Below are 24,646 nucleotides of genomic sequence, written 5' to 3' on the forward strand. Positions count from 1 at the left end.
GAATGACTGAATGGAGGGGTTTGTTTTTGTATTCAGTGAGTATTTTTTAAATCCTACTAATTTAATAAGAAAAAGTCAAGTAACTGAATGTGAGCGGGCAAAATATATGTGTAGGAGTTCGCAGAGAAAGAAACCCAAATGGTCAATAAACATGAAATATCCAACCCCACTAGACATCAGCAGTTAAACTAGTAATTAAAGCAGTAAGACTTACCCAAATGAATGAGTTAATGTGAGGTGTTGCTGATGATGTTGGGCAATAAGTACCCTTTTCAGTGGGTGCAAGTGAAACTGGTACAACTTTAGAGAACAGTTTCACGGTAAACAGAAGTAAGCTGGAGACGTGCACACTCGGCATTTCAGTAATTCAACTTGAAATGTAAACTCGAGAGCACTGGTTCTCAAACAGCGAGATTTTATCCCCCAGGGGGCATCTGGCAATGTTGGAGACATTTTTGGTTGTCATACTGCAGAGGGAGGACTGTCGGGGGAGGAAGGGTCACTGGCATCTACTGCGCAGAGGCTAAGCACCCTACCCTTACCAGGCCGCTCTCCAACAAAGAACCATCCAGTCCAAACATGTCAGTAGAAACCCTGCCTCAGAAGCCTGACCAAAGATGCTCATAGCAATACTATTTGTAATAAGAATAATAATTTTAAAAGTAGAAACAGGCACAGTTCTTAAGATGGAGTGCCATGAAATGGTTCATTTGAGTAAATTACAAATATGTATCAACATGGTACATACAACACTATGGAGTGGGGAAAAAAGCAGATTGCACTAATACAAATTACATGATTTTTTTAAGGTTTGATTTTTTAAAAAAGATTTTATTATTTATTTGACACAGAGAGAAAGAGCACAAGCAGTGGGAGCAGCAAGCAGAGGGAGAAGCAGGCTCCCCACTGAGCAGGGAGCCCAACCCGGGGGCTCGATCCCAGGACCCTGAGATCATGACCTGAGCCGAAGGTAGACACTTAACCGACCGAGACACCCAGATGCCCCCATAATTTTTAAACCTAAACACCAGTGTAGACAATCCATACAGTCCCTGGGCCCCTGATTTAATACCCTCAGCCACTGGCCCCTGCCCTCATCAGGTGCTCCTCTTTGCCTTCCCGACGTGATGGTAGCAAGTCCTCGCACTGTTCATGATTCATTTTTTTAACACATATTGTTACATCCATATATGATAAAAGCAAAAAATGAAAAATACGTGGAAATGATATAATCTAACTTCAGGAGCATGGTGAGCTCTAGAAGGAATGAAAGACCTAGGTGGTGCTCTGACTGTGCCTGGAATGTTTTCTTTCTTTTAAGAAGGTAAGAAGATCACTGAAGCAAATACAGCAAAATATTGACATTTCCTTAATTTCCATGGCCAGTATGATAAATGCCTGTTCTGTCTGTCATCTTTCTGTATTTTAAAATAGTTCACAATGAATAACCAAGAACAAAAAGAAAGAAGGGGAATGAAAGAGAGACCGGCATTGGTTTTTAGAATGAGAAGTAAATACAAAATCCGTAGCTCTGCCCTTTGCTCCGTACAACCTTGAGGAAACAGTCAACGCTCCTGGGCGTCTGTAAAATGGGCGGACAATCCTGAGCCTCCGGCAGTGTCTTCAAACTTCGGTCACTCTGTACTGCTTCACCATCCCTGCTGGCATGCCCTCATCACCCGTGCTACGTGGGGGTTCCGTGCACAACCTAAAACCCCTTTTCATCCTTCCTGTGAGCCTCGTGCCCAGCTCTGGAAAACGCTGCTCTACTGTGGGAGACTCTCTGGAAGAAACAAGGCTCCTTGTGTGGCAACACCCAACCATGTCTACGTATGTTATACATACAGCAAATACAGCAGATGAGTGTTGGGTCTTAATCTGTATGTTTTATGTCATCAATTACTTCTCATAACTTAAAAATATCTAATGCAGTCGTTCTAATTTCACATTTCAAAAATCTATGATCTTATTTATCTAGGAAACAATACTTTAGGGGTTTTTTCCTATTTTTTCCTCTGCACTTGGATATAGTAAATATTTCTTCTACAATCTTATTTATAGCATTAATTTACTATGATAAATTTATTATTCACTTATAACAAAATGAATGAACTTCAGAGGTTCGAAAGTGTAGGTTTTACTGACTAATGATTCTCAGGTGTTCCAGAGGCGAGAGGCATCAAAGCTCCACACTTCTCTCCCCACCCCCTCTCTTGCTTCTGACACCTACTTTGGAAGGTTACTGATGATTCTTTTGGAGCAGAAGATTGGAGTCAGCTGAGAAGTAAGTGAGCAGTGCCACAGATGATGACGCCAGCTATACGTCAACAGACCGTCTTCTCATGAGAACAGGTTGCAAAACAAAATCGGTTATAGGGAGACTATTTCAGCCACACCCATGTGAATGAAGGCCCAAGGGTCTCACGTCAGCAGGACAGCCTGGAGCCTTGCTTACAGGACGCTACACGGAGCTCTTGTTGTTTGATGAGGTCCTTTTGTTCTTGGCCTTCCACGGATAGGCTCCAAGCTAGAGCCCTGTTAGACTATTTTCACTATGATCCCTGTGTGTTTTCAGTGAGGCCATCGGGATGCAAATAATTTAAAGTCCCAAGCAGTCTGCCCTTTAAAGAATGACAAGAAATGTACTTTAAAATCCTCTACTTCTCTGTCTAGGAAGCCCTTCTTTAAAAGTTTGGTAGAAGAGGGAATGGAGATCTGGTAAACATCTAAAGGTTAACTCATCCAGGCTCTCTCTGTTCGTCAATGGGATACATAAATGAAAAATTAGTACCACATATCAGGACAGAACAATCAAAAAATATTTTAATGGATTAAAGACCTAAATGTGAGATATGAAACCATAAAACTCCTAAAAGAAAACATAGGGAGTAGCGTCTTTGACATTGGCCTTAGCAACATTTTTCTAGATATCTCTCTTCAGGCAAGGGAAACAAAAGCAAAAACAAACTGTTGAGACCACACCAAAATAAAAAGCTTTTGTACCGTGAAGGAAACCATCAACAAAATGAAAAGGCAACCTACTGAATGGGAGAAGATATTTGCAAATGATACATTCATAAGGGATTAAAATCCAAGATATATGAAGAATTTATACAACTCAGCACCAAAAAAAGCCCCACAAATAACCTGATTTAAAAATGGTCAGAATAGCTAAATAAACATTTTTTCAAAGAAGACATCCAGATGGCCACCAGACCCATGAAAAGATGCTCAACGTCACTAAGCATCGGGGAAATGCAAATCAAAAGCACAATGAGATACCACCTCACACCTGTCAGAATGACTAGAATCAGAAAGAGAGGAAATAACAGGTGTTGGCAAGGATGTGGAGAAAAAGAAACCTTCACACACTGTTGGTGGGAACGTGAATTGGTGCAGCCACTGTAGAAAAGAGTATGGAGATTATTCAAAAAAATTAAAAATGGAAATACCATATGATCCAGCAATTCCAACACTGGTATTTACCCAAAGAGAACAAAAACACTAATTCAAAAAGATCTGTGCACCCTATGTCTATGGCAGCATTACTTCAACAGCCCAGATATGGAAGCAATGTAAGTGTCCATCCATAGATGAATGGATGAAGATGAGGTGTATCTCTACAGTGGACCATTAACTCTAAAAAAAGGGTGAGATCTTGCCATTTACCACAACATGGAGAGAAGGTATTTTGCTAAGTGAAATAAGTCAGAGAAAGACAAATACTGTATGATTTTACTTACATATAGAGTCAAAAAACCAAACCAAACAAACAAAAAGCAGAAACAGACTCATAAATGCAGAGAACAAAATGATGGTTGCCAGAAGGAGGGAAGTGAAGGGTGAGTAAAATGGGTAACGGGGAGTGGGAGATACAGGCTTCCAGTTACAGAATGAATGTCACAAGAATAAAGGTACAGCATAGGACATATGGTGAGCGGTGCTGTAACAGTGTTGTGTGGTGACAGATGGGAGCTACACTTCTGGTGAGCACAGCATGAGGTATAGACTTATTAATTCACTATGTTGTACACCTGAAGCTAATGTAACATGGTGTTGTCAATATACTTCAATTAGAAAAAGTATAAATTTTATTTAAAATGAAGCAAAAAAAAAAAGAGAGTTTACTCTGTACAAGATATCAGATCAGGAGCTTGGGGGCGTATATAGAAGACCAAGCTCTGACCGCTGAACTCACTGAGTTTACGTTGCATTGGAAGTGTATGTGAGGGTAAAATATGGGTGTGCGCTAGAGGTAATCAGAAATTATTTTCAACAGTTTAAGAGATGCTATAGAATGCCTATATACAAGATTCACTCCCAAATAGACGGTAATGGTAATAGCCTGAGAGTGCCCAAGCTATTCTTCTTACCACTCACTGTTTGAGTGCCTACTCTGTCCGAGGCATCACATGCAGTGCTTTGCAAATGGAACTCAGATGTTCCCAATCCCTTCAGGTTTCTCTGGGTCTGTTTCTTTGCCTTGAGCTTCCATCCATCATCATGTGCAAAATCCAACACATTCTGTGATATTTTGGAGGCTCTCTGTGTGTGCATGAGAGTGGGTAATGGGTGTTACATTCTCCTGCCTCCTCGCCCAGACTCCCTCTCCCTGACTCTTGGTCACCCCTTCCCAGCTCCCCACGTATATGTTGATCCTCCTCTGCCCCCTTCACCCCACTCATGACACACCTCCCTTCTTTCTTCCTGAAAACATCACTCACACACATGCATTGTAGCTACAGACTGTCCTGAAAGTTAGAGGGAAAGAGTAAAGCATGTTAGGTGCTGAACAGATTGGAAAACATTCTGAAATTGAGTGTTGAATATTTTACATCTAATGCCTTCTCTCCAAAGATGTCTTCCACTCAGTCCCACTTCCCTCCAAATTTCAGCCTCTTCAACCTTATGCCCCTTTTCCTGACTGACTATAGATATCCGGTTTCAAAAACTTTACTAAGCAGAGAAAATCAGTTCCTTTGAATTCAGACCTAGACTTGGTGAGGGAAGGAGTGAAAAGAATAGTTTTGCCTTTGGGATCCAAAGAAACATCAAGATATTTTCTAAACAAAAAAACCCAATTCTCTCCTTAAGAAGTATTGTTTCAGGTGCCTGGGCGGCTCAGTCGGCTAAGCTTCCAACTGTTGATTTCAGCTCAGGTCATGGTCTCAGGATCATGAGATCAAGCCCCAGGTTGGGCCCCATTCTGGGCATGGAGCCTGCTTGGGGTTCTCTCTCTCCCTCTCCCCCTACCTACTCCCCCCCCAAAAAAAAACAAAACAAAAAATATTCTTCTGTTTTCACCAATAATCCAAATGGAAGCAATCTAAAAATAACATTCCTGCTCTCACTTAATTAGCATCTATGTATACACCTGGAACAAGTAGTGATTATTATTCCCATTTTACAGGTGACGAAAGTGGGGCTTAAGGAGATTAATGTACATAATCCCCCCAGTTTGTAAGTGATGGAGTTGGAATCCATACCTGGATTTACTGACTCTAGAGTGGCTCACACTTGACTACCTTCTTATATATCGCTGGTACAGAAAGCAAGGGCTACAGGCATTCGGGAAAAGTCAGACAGTGGCAGAAAGTAGAGGAGGGGAGATTTCAGCTGGAGAAAGAGACACATAAGTGAGAACTAGTCCAGATATGAAGCTATAAAGATCTGAACTGAGGGGTAGCAAGGGGTAAAGAGTTTTGGGGAGCAAAGAGAATTCAAAATGGCTTCACGTTTTCTAGTTCGGATGACATTCATTCATTCATTCAACAAATAGTTGTTGCTACGGCAGGCACTATATATATCAGGCATTGTGCCAAATGTTAGAAACAGTAGCAAGAATAGGGAAGTCGGGGATGAGAGGATCAGGGGGTCTACAATCAGACACGAAGGGGTTGCCGGAGAACACACTTCCTGGTGTAATGTCCAGCAGGCAGCAGGAAATACCAAACTCATTTGCCTGCAAGATGGAGGCACTCAGAGACCACCAGGTGGCAGCACGGACTTGGAAGTGAAAGTGAAGCACGCCTGGCTAGTATCCATTAAGTCTCCTGTGGGACATCTGAAACAGATTAAAACAAAATACCATTATTCTTAGGAGAGCACTTTTTAAAAATGCATAAGTAATATTAACTAATTAAATGCTTATTTAAACATTTATCAACCTTTTATTTTGGGAGGGGATAGTTTGTTCTAAGGTACGTACATTAATATTGCTTGACTTTTACATAACAAAATTTATCAAACATATCTAGCAGAAATATGCATATGATTAGGGCAACAGCCTTCGAGCTGGACACACATCCCCAGTATTAGTGCATTGTACATCACCGTGTTCACAGTGTCTAAGCTAAATGCTTCCTGTACCGGCAGGGATGGAAAATACTGTAACTGTGGGAACACGGAGGTTATAATACCGCTCACTGAAGTGAATGTTTTGTTACATAATTAGCACATTATTTTCCTGGTGTGTTTCATGTAGATCTGTTTCTATATTTAGCATAATCCTTCTACCCATGCTTTGTGTCCCATCCCGCCCCACCTTCCCTGAAATGAAGCACACTTAATAACCCCTTACTCTCAGGTTGTTTTGTCTTTCTCTTAACAATTAGTTCTCTACCTTCTCATTCCATGTACTCCTAAATCTCCCTGTAATCCAACAGTGTGCTATTGCTAAGGGAAGGAACGAGCGTGAGGGCTCAGCATCAAGGCAGCACGGCAAAGGAGGACCAGGCAGAACAGAAACTGTACCTTCATCCTCCACACTTAAGAGCTCCTTTGGTGCATTAAAAGGATACAGTTGGTAATTAACGCCAGGCTCACACGGCAGATATGACAGTTTGCAAGTCCATGATTTGTATTTTGCTGGGCAAAGTTATTCTGCATTGTTTAGTCGATGGTAGTGAATAGTTCATTCCAACTGCGAATTCAATTCTTATCAACTAATCCGTGTCTTGACCTTCTGTAAGTCTAAATTATTGAAATTCTTCTATTAAATGGCAAGATCTCACCCTTTTTTATAGTTAATGGTCCACTGTAGAGATACACCATATCTTTATCCATATTGATCCATGGTTCATCCAGCAACGTGGGAAAAAAATCAGAAGAAACTTACATTGTGAACAATCCACCCATCAAAACAAGTGTCTGTTTCTGGGATTTGGTGGAACTCAAGAGGGCAGAAAAAGAAGAGATTTCTATAACACATGGGAAAACTGGCACAGAAAAGGAGAGGAGGAAGAAGAAAGGTGATCTAGACAAAAACACTATACCACTATGGAGAAGTATTTTACACAAAAACTCTCAGTATTATGAAAGGCAAAGAATATCAGAGAAATTGTTCCAGATGAAAAGGACAGGATGACTAGATGTGTTGTATGAACCTGGATTGGATCCTGCACTAGGAAATAAAGGAAATTATTGGGATAATTGATAAAATGAATATATGGACTGTATGTTATCAGAGCTACATTTTCTGAATTTGATCATTATACTGTGGTTATGTGAAAGAACATCCTTGTTCTAAGGAGACAGAGGCAGAAATGTTTAAGGAGGAAGGGGCATGATGTTGGCAACTTCTCAGATAGTTCAGAAAAAAAAATAGAGATGAAAAGCCAAATACCATAAAATACTATCACACGTTGAATCTAGGTGAAGTTTCAAGGCATATGGAAGCTCTTTTCACTGTTCTTACAACTTCTCCATACATTTGAAATTACTTTAAATTTAAAGGAACAATGATGGGGCACCTGGGTGGTTTAGTCGGTTAAGCGTCTGACTCTTGGTTTCAGCTCAGGTCATGATCTCAGGGTCCTGGGATCGAGCTCCTTGTCGCATGGGGCTGTGTGCTCAGCAGAGACTCTGCTTGAGGATTCTCTCTCTCTCTAAAATCTTTAAAAAAAAAAGTGACAATGATAATGATATTAATAATAATTCAGAGAAACTGGACCTAAAGCTTCATACTAGCTACATTTTTCTGCTTCAAATTAGACTAGCTCAGCTGGACAGCTTTGTCTAATCATCTGTGATCGCTACAGAATTAAATATGCTCAAGTCTGTGTCTAAAGTTTACATTAAATATTTTGTTTTAATTATTCACATATTATAATTAATTATAATATATAAGATAAATATAGAGTAATATGTTATATGATAACATATAATTATCTTAATTATATTATTAATTATGTTATATAATAACACCACTATATTATTATATAATAATATAACTATTATTATATAATAATATAATTATTGTTATTATTATATTATTTAAATATTTTTAAGAGAAATAGTGCAGGAAAAAAGAGACCTTTTTTCTGAATCATTGAGAGCAAGTTAACCAACCTGATACCGCAGAATATTTCAGTGTGTGTTCCTACATTTTCCTACAAACAAGGGCATTCTCCTATAGAGCCATAACACAACCACCAACATCAGGACATTAACACTGGTACATAATTACCATCTGATTCTCAGACCCTCCCCCCCACTATTGTGCTCCCACTAATGTCCTTTACCTCAAGTAGGTGAGTTCAGAACCACACGTTGGGCTTAGCTGTCTGTCCCTTTGGGCTCCTTCGCTCTGGAACTGTTCCTCAGACTTTCTTAACTTTCGTGGCCTTGGGACTTTTGAAGACAGTACATCAATTATTTTGTGGAATGTCCCTCAAGCTGTTGTTCCCTGATTAGCTTCAGGTCACGCATCTTCGGCAGGAGCATCACAGATGTGACGCTGTGTTCTCCTCGTTGCCCAAGAGTGGGGGCTCGTCAGTTCACTTTGTCCTGTTGCTGGGGATGCGCACTTTGATCGCTTGCCTAAGGTTTTAACTTCCAGACTTCTCCGATGGGAAGTTCTTCTTTTGGTCTTTGGAATTAGTAAGTATATTGTGCTTTTAGGATAAATAGCCCGTGTCTCATCAAATTTGCAATTTATTCATGTGTTTATATCAGTATAGACTCATAGTTTCCTATTTTATTCAATAGGTTACGCTTTACTAGCAATATTATTTATTTTAAAACACAAATTGTGCCAGTCTCCCCATCATTCTTTGAGTACTTTCTTAGTTTTTGACACACATACAAAAGAGTTTTCTGTCTCATCTTGTATTTTCTCTGCCCCAACCCTGGAATCAGCAAATTCTCCAAGGAACCTGGTTCCCTTTTTGTGGAATGATATTGAGAAAAACAGATCCGAGTGCTAGGAGTTTCATTCACTGTTATTAGGCATCACTTCACCCAGTGGACAGAGTCAGACAATGTATGTACACCTGTGTGTATTCTTAAATCTATTTATAAGTCTTTATCTTCCTCTCTATTTAGCGAAAAACTGTACTTTCATGCTGTTACTACCAATTTATAACTATTATTATTATATAATAATATAACTATTATTATTATATAATAATATAACTATTATTTTATAATAATATAATTATTGTTATTATTATATTATTTAAATATTTTTAAGAGAAATAGTGCAGGAAAAAAGAGACCTTTTTTCTGAATCATTGAGAGCAAGTTAACCAACCTGATACCGCAGAATATTTCAGTGTGTGTTCCTACATTTTCCTACAAACAAGGGCATTCTCCTATAGAGCCATAACACAACCACCAACATCAGGACATTAACACTGGTACATAATTACCATCTGATTCTCAGACCCTCCCCCCCACTATTGTGCTCCCACTAATGTCCTTTACCTCAAGTAGGTGAGTTCAGAACCACACGTTGGGCTTAGCTGTCTGTCCCTTTGGGCTCCTTCGCTCTGGAACTGTTCCTCAGACTTTCTTAACTTTCGTGGCCTTGGGACTTTTGAAGACAGTACATCAATTATTTTGTGGAATGTCCCTCAAGCTGTTGTTCCCTGATTAGCTTCAGGTCACGCATCTTCGGCAGGAGCATCACAGATGTGACGCTGTGTTCTCCTCGTTGCCCAAGAGTGGGGGCTCGTCAGTTCACTTTGTCCTGTTGCTGGGGATGCGCACTTTGATCGCTTGCCTAAGGTCTTAACTTCCAGACTTCTCCGATGGGAAGTTCTTCTTTTGTTCTTTGGAATTAGTAAGTATATTGTGCACAGGTACTTTTAGGATAAATAGCCCGTGTCTCATCAAATTTGCAATTTATTCGTGTGTTTATATCAGTATAGACTCATAGTTTCCTATTTTATTCAATAGGTTACGCTTTACTAGCAATATTATTTATTTTAAAACACAAATTGTGCCAGTCTCCCCATCATTCTTTGAGTACTTTCTTAGTTTTTGACACACATACAAAAGAGTTTTCTGTCTCATCTTGTATTTTCTCTGCCCCAACCCTGGAATCAGCAAATTCTCCAAGGAACCTGGTTCCCTTTTTGTGGAATGATATTGAGAAAAACAGATCCGAGTGCTAGGAGTTTCATTCACTGTTATTAGGCATCACTTCACCCAGTGGACAGAGTCAGACAATGTATGTACACCTGTGTGTATTCTTAAATCTATTTATAAGTCTTTATCTTCCTCTCTATTTAGCGAAAAACTGTACTTTCATGCTGTTACTACCAATTCCAATCCAACACTCCCGAGTCCATTTTGTTTTCTCTCCCTCTCTGGCAGAGAGAGATCTATCTCCCATTACCTTTAATATATCTACCTATTTGATCAATTCCCCAAAATATGAACAATCTCTGCTGTCACCACTCACTCCCCATCTGGAAGCTTTCCTTACCACATTTCAGCTCCAACACCTCAAGGTTTGGCTGCCCCCTCTGCTTCCTCTGTGGACCTCATCCCAATGCTCTTAGGGCTCTGATTCTCCCCAGGCTGCCACCCTGCTCCGCAGATACACTTCCGACTTCGTCTGGGCTGCAACACCCCATGCCAGGCCACCCTTCCCTAAGGGTTTCCTTCCCACACTACTCAGGTTCTAATATAGCCTCCCCTCCCCTGTCCCCCCAGGACACACCCATACAGGGATGCCCTTCTCACGCTGCCCAAGGGTGGGAGCTCATTCTTCTTCCAGCCAACTTGTCCATTTGTTATCATTCCTTATAAAATCGATGAAAGTAGAGGCAAAATAAAATTTACCCAGAGGAATTGCCACACCACGGCAATGTGTTCATAAGCTTCAATGAAGCAGGCTTGAAATGAATTAGGTAGCTCTCAAGATAATAACCCATTAAGCTTTAAATTCTCTGAACTCAAATCCTATGAAATTTGCCCAAGGAATGGAGATTTGGTAGACTGCGTGGGATATGGAAGCCAGAATAGCAGGACCCGCTCTTTCTCTCTCCATGAGGTTACGGAACAATATCCGAGTTTCCCGGATGACATGAAGAATTCAGAGAATGGGCCTCGAAAGCTGTCCCGTTCTGATGAAATCATCTGTTGATTCTATTAGTAAACAAGCAATCAGATGTACTGGGTGTTTTCTTCTACTGAGTGGCCAAGTATTTATTTACTTGACTGGCAGGCACTCTAGCCCACCTGGCATGGTGGTGATGGGAGCCACATAGGTCTCTGCTCTGTCCCCGACTTTGAGTCGGTGTGGGTGACACCGTTTGCTTGGCCACTTTCTAAACTCCTTTCTTGGCTCTTGATCTACATCTAAACTTCCAGCTTTCAACAGAAGCAACGGAGTTCTCAGGAAAGAGAGTGGGCTTTGGAGCCAGTCAGGTATGGTTTGAAATCTAATAAAGGTAAAGCTTAGTTTTTTTCATCTGGAGAATAGCATCAAAAGTTATGCCTATTTTGCTAACTTTCAGTGAAGATTTGGGAGAGCATAAATGTAACGGGGGAAACAATTTGATAATTATGCGTGTGCTTTTTTTACTTCTTAGTTTCTTAATTCATGGCCTTGGTCCTAGGACACTCCAGGAACCCATCTGCCTGAGGGAGGGAGATTAAGATTTCTATAAAAGGAACACCAAACAAAACTAACAACAACAACAAAATGACAGATAATGTTCAGTTGCTGTCATTTAAACTGTGGTTTAGTTTAAATGAAGCAAAACATTTAGAGCTTTAAAAAAAAAACATTTGAAATGTAGGGGAAATGAAGCAAAACAAAGGCCTTTCAGGTGAGACTTTGCCACAAGAAAGGATTACCTAAATTCATTTATCTTCTTCTTTAGCTTCGAGTTTTATGTAAGACGCCAGCAGAGCAGAGGGGGAGCAGAGAGACCTACCTTTTATGTAGAGGACACAGGGAAAGAGAAGAGTCAGACAGATGGATGTGCCCTGATTTTTCCCTCTGAAATTTGTTATATAAGTCGAGTGCATGGGCTCTTATCTTGCTACTTGTCTGGGTCTCAGGAAGGAGGACACCTCATAAGCTGCCACATACCAAACAGGGAACAGTCTACCCAAATAAACTTGGGAGTGCAATGTGGTCAGTTAGAGAAATGCCTCAAAGTGTAGCTTCCCAGGCTACTCTCCTTCCCATAAGACAAGGACACCGTTAAGGCCAGTGGACCTGCCGTGGAGCTGCTGGGATAAGGCAAAGTGACCTGCAGGGAGGCTAAGGGTGGATGGTCTGGCCAGGTGACCACATGGAAGATAAAACAGAGACCCAGGAGCCAGCAGGCAGTGAGAGATAAGAAGCTAAGACAGTCTGAAAATTGACTGGCTCTGCCCAGAAGCATTGCCCAAAAGAAAGACCCATGAGTTCCTCGGCCCTCAACAGCAGGTTTGGAAGGAGTTGATCAAGCAACATCGTTCTGGAGGCCAACAGGTGTTGCCGGATGATACTCCAAATTCAACCCAAGACCGGAGGATCCCTTCCCCCCAAACCCAAGAGGTTGTGTGGCCAGCCTGTACCACCTTCAACACCACCCACAGCACCTTACAGAGAGGGAGTAATCTGAGAGACAGAGCATTTGTACCCAAACGAGACTTTTTTCCCTAGAAAGGATTGTTTTATTTTTTAGGTTGGACTAAGTTTAAACTACATTAGAGGTTGTTTTTTTTTTTTTTTTCATCTCCCCACAGGGTGGAAAAGGGGGAAAATCTGTAAGGGGTCTTATCCTTGGTCACAGACTCAAGCCGCTACAACATATACCCTGCTTGTTCACACGATGCTCTTGGGCCCAACTCAGTCCTAACGTCTACCACCAAAATAAGCAGCCAAGAAATTGAAAACAGGGTCCGAACACAGCCAAGTCATCTTCCAAGAGTGGTTATTAATGTCCCATCTGTCAGAAGCTCCCTCTGCCAACAGTCAAACAGTATTGCCTGTGGCCAAAGATGGGAGACTATGGGAGAGCACTGGGTTCCAGGTCCTTTGTTGGTCATACTTAATCAGTATGCTTCTTTTCCATCTCTTTAAGGGCAGGTTGTTAAGACTGTTGAATTTCATGGAAACGAGAGAAAGTATTAGGGAAGTTTCCATAAGCTAACCTAAGAAGACTTTCTGCAACTCCACCCATGGTGGGCCAACATCAGCTATTCCGTTTCCAGAACTTTCAGGGGAGGACATCAGGGAAAGGCCTATATACCATGTCTGAGTAGAGACTTACTTTTTAAACAGAATCCTGTGCTCAACTGAATTCTTAGGACTTGGACCAAAGGAAGAAAACACAAAACACAAAGCAAAACATGAGAGGAAAGTGTCCAGGTCTAAAAGTTCACTTTGTGCCACCTGGAACTGTGTCATTAAATACCAGTGATTCAGCTTATGAAGCTACCTTGCCAAAACAGTGCCTTTAAAGGTACTTGGAACATAATTTGTGTTTAATTTTAAATGAAACTGATTAGAAACGTGTATGTTTTATTTACCAACAAGACCAAATTGCTGGGTTTCTGCCCAAGCTTCACAGGTGCAGAAGTCTATGTAAAAAAGCCCTAATTCTGAAGACAAAATAGGAATTTTCCTACTGGCAGTTCCCTTCTTGGTTAATTAGATGGTATTAGGAAGAAAAAGGTTGGCCATGTTATCTAGAAGAAAGTGTTATTAGAGACAGCATTATATCCTAAAAACATTTAATACCCTGTGTTCTGGTCGCTAATGTGCCATCTGGAGCAGCTACTTGGGGAAAATTACAGCAAACTGATAGGAACATAAAAAAAAAGCCTCAGTTTATTACAAAGATAAAACTCTCTTGATGAAAAAAAATAAGCATGTCAAGTGCCATTTATGAGTCCTGATTTGACAGACAAATACAGGGGACGAAGGGTCACAAGACTTATCTCTTACTAGAACCACCAGCACATCTGTGCTCTTAAAAGCCAAGGAACTTCTCAGAGACCCATTTCCCTTTTTGTAGAATAGAGATAATATTTAAATTTTATTTATTTATTTTTAAAGATTTTATTTATTTATTTATTTATTTATTTATTTATTTATTTATTTAGAGCAAGGGGAGGGGCAGCGGGAGAGGGAGAGAGAATCTCAAGCAGACCCCACACTAAGTGCTGAGATCATGACCTGACCTGAAACCAAGAGTCAGCCACTTAACTGACTTTAAGTGGCTAAGGTTAGGGGCACCTAGGTGCCCCTAGAAAGGCATTTGAAGTGACGATTTAGACACTAGCCATCAATTCCTAGGTGTCATACTTCCTTAATTTTCTGTCTTATATGAGGATGGGTGTTCTGATTAATGAATCATTGTGTTCGTAAAGTCCAACATAAGTTAACTTTCATTATAATAACCTTGTTTCAAAAAGCTTGTCATGCTTTCTACCAATTACATTAGGATGAAAAGAAAGATTGAAATACTTAAGAAGGTGTTCTCCAAAACAAAAAAAGGGACAATGGTGAATACACCTGCTATTTACACACTTCTTGTCAGATGGTACAAAATGAGGTAGAAAATGAGGACAAACTGCTGGCCCCACAAAGATTATTTAAGCTCCATTGGGGACCACTAGGAAGTCAACTCCAGCAGAATCATTTTGGACCAGAAAGAGAGCAACATGGTACCTTCATGGTAAATGGCCTCCATTTTTCCTTTAGAAATGGCTTTGGATTTTTTTTTTACAATGGGTGTTCTGTAGGCTTAGGGATGGAAACTTCTAATGGCATGATTCATTTCTGATTTCATTAACAGAATTACTCACCATTTTTTGTTTGAGAAAAAGCATTCACCATGCTGAAGCCTAGAACTTGCTTAAAAAGTAAGAACACTTCTAGCCTCAGACTCATAATTTAGAAGCCTAAAATTTTGCAGCTCTGAGTTGTAAGCCATTCAAGAGCTTCCATGATCTGATCTTACCATTCCTTTCCAAAATGTTCACCTCACCCTCTCCCATTATCCCACATTTCTATATAGCTAGAATGCGAGGAGTTTTGTTTGTTTTGCTTAATATCCCTACATTTTCTTTTGTTTTACTGGCAAAAATTTCTTTCTTCTCAAGTTGTGACTTGTTTATATCCCTCCCTTCCTTCTTACAAGCTGTATTTAAATGACATTTCTCCTGTGAAGCCTTCCTTGCATCTCCATCTACCCCCAGCTAGACGTGATCTCAACTTCGCTGCTACATTCCAACAGCAGTTAGCCAGTACATCTTTTGTAGGGAGACTTTGTCATATTCTAGTCCGTGTTTGTGATTTCTATGCAACTCTCATCTTCCCTAACGGTGATGATGGTAGTAAGAGCAGCTACTATTGCTCTGAGGGCTCACTGTGCTATAAGCGGTGTGCAAGCTAGAGCTTGAGTCTTGCAGTCCTTCTATAAAGCAAGCACCTTATCTCTATTTCATGAATGAACAAACAGGTTTAGAGAGCGTAAAGCAGCAGGGTCCAACATCCCAGGGCCAGCAAGTAGTAACACTGGGACTCAACAAGACCTCCGTCCAACCCCAGAACCCCTTCTCTTAGCCACTGCCCTATCACCAGATCCAGAAGTTCTTTAAAAGGGTGGTGGAGGAAGCTCACCACTGAACACCTAACCTATACCTGGCACTGGAGCAGGAACTTTCATGTGCATTCTCTCATTTATCCGTGACTTACATAGTATAGTCTGCACTTGGCAGTGGGGAAAACCAAGGTTCACTACAAATATATTTTTTGAAAGGGAACTACCTAGAAAAAGCCACCTGTAGTGCATATAACTGATGAAAGATTGAGCGCCAGAAGATACACACACGTCCCACACGTCAACAAGGAAAATAATAACTACTTGGCAAGAAAATGGGCAAAAGACATGAACAGGGCAAAAGACATTCAGCACAGAAGAACCCGGAAAGACCAAAATCACATGAGCTGCTGTTTGGACTGTTTCAGCTTACTAGAAATGAAATACAAATCGCCACCACGAGATGCCATTTCATGCCTGTTGAATTGACAAAAATTAAAATGCCTGACCACCCGACATGTGAAGGTGATAGGAAGTTTTGTATTCCTAGGTCCCATAGGCATTGCAAAACCTCTCTCTGAAATGGTGGTACCAGTTGTCATTTCCGTTTCCATTTCTAGTATATGAACCCTCCTATGACTGCCAACATTTGGAGTTGTCAGGTGTTTCCATTTTGGTCAGTTCGAAGAGTGAGAGATGGCATCTTGTTGTTTCAATGTGTACGTCCCTTCATCCTAGCAAAGCTGAATATCATCTCCTCTGGGGAAGGAGATAGAGGATGAGATTCGGCCTTATACTAGCCTTCCGTCTCTGAATAACAACACCACAGACTTCATAGCTTAAATCAATGCGCTTTTATCATCTTTCAGTTTCTGGGTGTTAGAAGTCCAGGCGAGGTTGTGCTGGGTTGTCTGACCAGGGCCCAAGGCTGAAATCGGGGAGTCAACCCAGCAGTGCTGACATTTAGGAGCTGGACTAGAAAAGAGTCCAAGCTCCGTTGGGTTGTTGGTCAGGGTCATTCTCTTGCAGCTGCAGGATCATGGTGGCCTGTTTTTTCGAAGCCAGCGATGAGGAGAGAGGTTCTCTGTTGTTGCAAGTCTCTGACTTCCAGACGCTCTTTCAGAGGGCTCCCTGATTAGACGAAGCCCAAACAGGGTAATCTCCCCTTCAGCAAACTAAAAGTCAGCTGGTTAAGGACTCTAATTATATCTACAAAATCCCTTACTCTTTGCCATATAATGTCACTTAAGAGAGTGACATCTCATCATCTTTGCCATATTCTGTGAATTAGAAACGAGTCAGAGGTTCTGTGACTCAAAGGGAGGGGACTATACAAGAGTGTGGGTCATTGGATATAACCCCAGGACATGTCCACCACAGGGCTAGAGGCTTGATTTTGCCTAGGCTATGTTCTCTCTCCAAAAAATGGAATCTAAATTTTAACATTTATTTAATCTTGATGTTGCCTACACAGATACCTGTTTTATCATTTCTGGGACTTTTCTTTATCATCAAAGTAGTAAAGTGTAAGCAACAAACTTTTTAAAAAATTAATAACTAAGCTCACCAATAAGGGACATTTTAAAAGACCAATAAAACAGAAGAGGAGGGTGCAGAAGGGGTCAGGTTTGATGATATCATCACTTTGTCTAAACACCACATTCTGAGAGCCCATGATTACTTTTTTTGGACTGTTTTAAAAACCAGTAGGTCCATGGATCCAATGTCCGCCCTTCATGCCCAATTAACAAAATACATCCGTGTTATGTTTTTATTTGATGAAACAGGAGATGAGCTCCTTTGGTTCCCCACTGCTGATGTTAGTTACTGGACAGCATCTGGCTTATTTTCAGAGCTGCCAGCTAAGAGCTACTGCAAATCCAAGAAAACCAGGACTCCAGATCATGAAACACATGTTTGGTCACATTCCTGCAGAAAGAAAATTAACCCCACCTCCAGTAACTTGTTGACAAAGTCACAGAAATTGATACTGTCAGGGAAGCGTCTAGTCAAACGTGGCTGGAGTCTGTGGCCTAAACTCTAAAAATGCATTTACTTTACTATGAGTTAGCAAAGCATAACAAGTTTCAACAAGATCGGAACAGACTGGAGGTTTGAATTATATAAACACATTTTGGTGCCAAGAGAAAACACTGCAAAGTAGTTTAAGCAACTCAAAGAATAGAGTCTGAGTAAACTTTTAAGCAGGGAAGGAGAAACCTGTCCTTTTCTAGAAACTTAAGGAATGGTAAAGATATCAATAACTGATTTAACATTTTCAAACTCTTTCTTGACCCCCTGCTTCTTTTAAATTATTTATTTGCCATTTTATTTGCATTTACTTTAAATTGTTTTATTTGTTTGTCTTACCTCTTTCAAAAAAAATTAGGTGAGAACAAATAGAAAAATTGGAAGGCTCCTCTGGAAAGTTCTCATCTCAACCTTCTTTTAGCTCCATCCCTATGGAGAGTGAGGCAATCAGAGTCCTCCAACTGTAGGCATAAATGGGGCCCAGAGAAAAATCACACCATGTGGGCCTCTCTATTGATTTCTCTAGGAGATAGGTTTTCTTTGAATGAGGATCATCTTGATTGGGAAAAGAGGTTGCGACAGAGCATCCCAGGGGCAGGGAAAAGAGTAAGCCTGGTGCCAGTTAAAGGAATTGAGCATTGATTGTTGTCTGTGAGTTTCTGGTGTTTTGCTCTATGTGGCACAGGTACCTCCTCTTCTCCTATTGGAAACTCTGCTGAACCATTACCCTAACACTACTATCGTCGTTCTGTATTGCTCTGTTAATAAATTACCTTATAACTCAGCAGTGTAAAACCACAAATCTTTATCATCATACCTCATTTCTAGGTTCAGGAATCCAGAAGCAGCTTAGCTGGGTAGTTCTGGCTCAGGGTCTCTCGGGAGGCTCTAACCAAGGAGTTGGTCAAGGTTTCGGTCATCTGAAGGCTTGACTGGGGCCGGATGATCTGCTTCCAAGGTGGCTGCCTCAAATGTCTGTTGGCCACAGGCCTCAATTCCTTGATAAGTGAGCCGCTCTGTAAGCTGCTATGGCGTCTTTCTGAGATAACAGTTGCCTTCCCCCAGAGGGAGTAATTTGAGAGAGTGAGGCAAAACTACAAAGTCTGTTATTTCTAGCTTTGGAAGTGACATAGCATCCTCTCTGCAGTATTCTGTTGGTTGCACAGATGAATCCTGATACGATGCAGGAGATCACACAGGGTGCGACTCTCAGGAGGCAGAGATCACTGGAAGCTGTCTTGTAGGCAGGCTACCGCGACCACTTGAAATAATGAATTGTTGATACTTGCTTCAATATTTCTCTCTCCACATTTCAAGTGATCTCTTTTCCCTAGTACGTTGAAGTTTTATTGTCTTTGGAATTAAAAAAAAAATCTGAAAGTATATAAATGTTAGGGCTGGACTTTATATGTTGCCCCTCCAGAAGTATGTCTACTTTATTTTTTAAAGATTTTATTCATTTATTTGAGAGAGAGGGAGCACAAAGGGGAGGAGGGGCAGAGGGAGAGGGACAAGCAGACTCCCCACTGAGCATGGAGCCCAGTTCAGGGCTTGATCCCAGGATGCTGGGATCATGACCTGAGCTGAAGGCAGATGCTTCATCAACTGAGCCACCCAGCGCCCAAAGAAGTATGTTTACTTTAAAAGAGAGGTTTCTTTGGGGTGAGGGAAATATTCCAGAATAAGATAGTGGTGATGGTTGTACAACATTATGAATATGTTAAAAATGATTGAATGATATACTTTAAAATGCTCAGAATATGTGATGTGAGTTTCCTTGGGATGAAAAACAATTTTAATCGAGGGGGTCTGATAACATTCATATCAAATTTGCTTATCCAGAAAGACTTAGAGCAGCTTTTAGCTCTTTATATTCTGTTGGTTCTCTCAGCTCAAAACGCAGAGTATGATTAATCCAGAAACTATCAGGTCCTGGGAAAAATGATTTATGGAGCTCACACTTAGCATAGTTTGGAGTCTACTGGAAGTAACAGGAAGTACTAGGGCAGTGTAATGGCAATTTCATAAGAGCACCATTGACTCGCATTCCTGTGATCCAGCTCACATGATCCTTCCATCAGGAAATACATACAGCATATCTTATTCTGGCCTAACAAATGTTATCAGTAGATTCGTGCATTTCCCCCAAAATCACTTATGTCAGGGCATTTTTTGCATGATCTGTGATTTCACTTGGCAGTTGTTTTCCATTATGTTCCATCATGTCATCAGTTACTTGGAGAGAGGCTCCAGATTTTCTTCCTGTATTCAATACCATCTGTGGCTATGAGACCAAGTCTGCCAAAGACCCTTGATCAGGTTTTGTTGTCATGCATATGCGCCATCCTTATCAGTGATCAGGAAGACAGAGTCAACCTCAGCTGGCGCTGATGGCCACTGTGTGCCAGGCCTCCCATCTACTGCATCACCGGATATTAACCAACAGTCCCGAATAGTGCTTAGTCTTGAGCCTCAGACTGGTTACGTGACTTTCCCCAAGGTCATCCAATCAGTTAAAAATATATTACCTGAAATAAAATGCCTAGGCACAGAGCATTCTGCTTTGAAGCAATTCAATAAACTGTAATTAAATTCAACTGAAAATAATGAAATTGACCTCATCTGACTTGATATGTACAAAGATTGTGTGCTAGCTGGAACTCTCCCTTCCCACTTACCTAATTCTCCAGGACCTAACCCTTATCCTTCTGTGATTCAGAGGAAGATGCATAGGAAATAGGGGTCAGTGAGCATGTGGCTTTCAGACAGGTCCTGGTCTTCTCTGCTCCACCTCTCCCTATCTCTTCTTTTCCTCTCTCCCAGCAAGTCCAGAGCAGAGTTGCTTGCATGAGATCAAAGCATGACGCTGCTCATACATGTTGGTCAAAGTCATGGGGTCAGCACAGCAGATTGGCTCAATCCTCTCAAGGCCCCGGGAGCGTTTTCTGTCTCTTGGAGGCCTTTTCCAAGTTCTGTTTTTCAGGTTTTCTCTGGCAACTGGTAAAATAGGGAAGTATCGACTCACAAAATTGGATGGCTCTATCATGTGATAAAATGTTTTGCTTCTTCCTGCTCTGCATTGATATCTTTTATTAACTAGAATCATAAAATATCTTATGTATAAGCATAAATTGAGTAATAATGCAACTTTCGTAATCACTGAATGCTCATGCCTTGGAGAGAGTCAGGGAAATGTGTCGCAGGGTGCAATGGCACCCAGCTATACTGACATAAGGGAACTTAGGTCAACACTAACGTCAAATGAAGAGAGACACAGGAGACTTCAAAATGTCTCACTAACCGCAATGAGATTTGCTGCTCCAATTCGCAAAGAGGCAGCTAGAAAGACATTCCAGAGGTAAAGGGTCAGAGAGTTTGCAGAACTCTGGTCCTTCTGGGAAGTGAAGAAGGGAACATGAGGAACACAAAAAGCCTTGTCCTGGGGCTTGCAAGTGGAGCCTTCTGATAATCCCAGAATTGCCACTATGACCCGAATCTGCTCTTTGGGACCTTTTACAGATGAATAATCCTGGGGTCCAGCACAGCCAGGGCCCAGAAATCTCTCTGAAAGGAACTTAGTACATATTTGTGCTTCGACAAAACCCATAATCCGCAGTAATCCCCTTTCACCAGGACTGAAGGGGAAAGGAGGAAAGGAAAAGGAACCTGAGAAATTACTCATTTTTTAGGGCGATCATGATAAACAGGTATCTGCATTAAGAGCCTGGATATCAAGAGTGTTTAATTTGAGTGTCTCCACAGTTTGGGGAGGAAGTTTGAAACACTCTTACGCACCAAAAGCAAAATATTTTCATTGGTAGTCTTTTGACTAAGGATGATATTAAAAATATTTCATAACCAGTAAAGTCATAGAAATTGATATGTAAATTTAAAATTTAAAAACATAACTTTATATACTCTCAGGAAAAAACCCTAAACATTCATGTGTTTTTTAAAGTCACTTGCCAAGTGATTGAGTTGTGATAGAATTCCTTAACAATTGGGGCACCTGGGTGGCACAGCGGTTAAGCGTCTGCCTTTGGCTCAGGGCGTGATCCCGGCGTTATGGGATCGAGCCCCACATCAGGCTCCTCCGCTATGAGCCTGCTTCTTCCTCTCCCACTCCCCCTGCTTGTGTTCCCTCTCTCGCTGGCTGGCTCTGTCAAATAAATAAAATCTTAAAAAAAAAAAAAAAAGAATTCCTGAACAATTGTAATAATTTCCGGATTATTTATTTATTTTTAAATACCGTTTGTATGATCTTTTGTTTGACATGGCCGTCACTAGCCACATGATGGCCCCGTCGGAGCTCTAATTTATTAGACACACGTTTCCTCCACATCAACTTCCTCGTTACATTGATCATGACAAGGTGATCTGTGATGTTGTGGAGTGCGTGAGGGTCACTGTCTCTCATCTCAGCTCTCGGATCTCCCCAGTGTTCTCTGGGGCTTTACTCCTTTCTTGCCATGCCCTCTGACCCCTCATTATCCCAGACAGGACTGCCGGGACAGGTTGCCCACCAGAAGCCTATCCTGGCATAAGGGAACCATAAGGTGAGAGGAAGGTGGGAGGGAAAGAGGGAGTGAGGTGGAGGAGAAGGACTTATCTTGGTCACTAGGAGTCTGCCTCTTTCATCCATCCCCCCTCCCTCGCCAAGGTGGTGGAAGATGGTGGCTGCAGGTCCTATGTGGGTCAACCTGTGGTCAGCCTGTGCGGGTTAGAGCTCAGCTACTGAGCAATATACAAGCGAGGTAAGAAAAAGGGAGGAGAATAAAAGAAATGCAAATGGAAGTTACTAACAGGTGGGCAAGTGCTTTGAGGTAAGAGGGAGGCAAGAGGGCTGTGGCTGAGGCTTGGTCTGCCTCCGGAAGGAGAGGGCAGGAGGGCATGCTGAAGGGACACCGAGCTCCTCTGTCCAGCAGTCTGTCCAGCAGCTTGCCATTGGTGTCCAGCCAGAGGGAAGTTCGCGTGGTTACTTCCTGGGGTGCTTTCCCTCTGGCTGTTAGAGGTCTCAGGTAGATTTCCTCCCCCATAGTCGTCTTCACTGTGCTCAGGGATCCCCTGCTACCCCATGGATCAGGAGAAGGTATCAACAAGTTCCCTCAAACCATCTGAGAGAACCCAAACAAATACCTGCTATGCCCACTAGCTTCCCAGTTTCTACCCACGTCTGTGCCATTCTTCATCCCTTGGGCAGTGTTAGGCATTGTTTGGGGAGTTTACCAGAAACCTCTTCCTCAGCTCTGCTCCATGCCCATCCTCTCTCACCCAATAATTTTAAACCTAGAGAGAATTCTCCAACACCTGAAACAGAACATCTTTGGCAAGGTCTGTAACCCTACTCTCCCATGTTCAAACCAGAAAAACGTGTTAGAATTGTTGTACGTGCAATTTCTGAGACTGTGTGTGCTGGATTTATATTATTATTGTTTCCCTTATCACAGTTACTGTTATACTAATAATCAATTGGAATTTATATGATTCAACATTTTTGTAATCCCCAACCATACTGGTTGATGTCAGCTGAATCAGCTCTGCCTGGGGCTATCAAATACAGGAACCTAAAAGTCTCTCAGCCATTTACCAAAGAATGTTCTGTGGATTCAGCAAATCTATGCAGTATATTGGGGAGTAATATTTTGGGGATGTTAAGCCAATGTATTTTTGTGTTATTTGAAATGACTAGTTCCTGAGTTACTCCATGGTTCTCATATCAAGCGTCACTCCTGGACAAATCAGACCACAGAACTGCTTTCATGGTGTAGAGGGGATGCCCTTACCACACAAAAGCTGAGTTTTCATGAAGCCAAGTATCTTGAAGGAAAAATGTGAAAATGTGGAAATCAGAGAGGACTATGAAGGGAAAGCCAACTTACTCTGAACCAGATGGACCCTGGGAGGGGACAGGAGACAAAGGAAAGGAACATAGGTCATCACCGTTGTTTTAACCTCTCCTCCCCTGGCCAAAGTAGCATAGGGAAGAGATGGGATAGATATGATAAGGGGAAAGCCAAAATCGGAGGGATTTTTAAGACCCGTACCTTTTTTGGAACTCTGAGAGAAAAGATCACAATGTGATGTGGCCTCAAAATATTGTCAGCCAAGTTTCCCGGGCCAGTATTTGCTGCCTTGCTAGCAGGGTCATCTGGTCTCCAGTTCCACTGGTGTTAACGGTCTCCTGCAACATCTATGCTTGGCAGTGACTAGGGTGCTATCAGCACCAGTCCTGATCCAAGGCAGGATTTGGCCCTTGCTTCTGGCTAAGTGACCTCTAAGCTTAGCTTTCTGGCTCTCACAGAGATCCTATGCCTACTCAAAATCCTTTCGCCGTATTCCTTTTCTGTGTAAACAGTATGGAGTATGGTTTTCCTTATTGGCGACTATGAACTGTGGTTAAATCATAAAATAACACAAGGAATGGGATCCTGTAAGGAACTAGCTTGAGCATGTGAAATTGATTGAGTGGAGATGTTAGGGTACCAGTATTTGAGGTTAGACGACTCTGCAGCCGTAAAACACTTAATAAAGCTATCACCTATTGTACTTTTGGTCACAGATAGGACAGAGTGTAGTATTAGAAGAAACAGGAGGAATGATTTAGGATGCTTTTGAGGGTGGTCTACTTTTGTAGCTTTCACAAAGTCCTGCAATAGAAATATGAGCTTAGGCTGAAGATGACCATCTGAGAGTAGAGAGGAAGGCTGGAGACTTGAAGGAGATAAAATTGGAGTGAAAGGCAAGCCTAATAGGCCACACATTTCCCGAATACTTCCCATTAACCATTCTCTAGCCAAGAAAAGAGAATACAGTGTTGGGAAATGCTGGTTCATGGCTGG

General features: G+C 41.5%; 1 long non-coding RNA gene across 1 annotated transcript; it reads right to left on the reverse strand.

Annotated features, from left to right (window-relative positions):
- Window positions 1-5,740: 5,740 nt before the first annotated feature.
- Window positions 5,741-7,813, reverse strand: LOC121105624. The gene is made up of 2 exons (XR_005838228.1): window positions 7,752-7,813; window positions 5,741-6,064 (listed from the first exon to the last, which is right to left on the reverse strand). It is a non-coding gene; the product is annotated as an uncharacterized LOC121105624 (long non-coding RNA).
- Window positions 7,814-24,646: the final 16,833 nt, after the last annotated feature.

Source organism: Ursus maritimus, unplaced genomic scaffold (genome assembly GCF_017311325.1).
Source record: "Ursus maritimus isolate PB19 unplaced genomic scaffold, ASM1731132v1 scaffold_28, whole genome shotgun sequence".
Classification (NCBI taxonomy): Eukaryota; Metazoa; Chordata; class Mammalia; order Carnivora; family Ursidae; genus Ursus; species Ursus maritimus.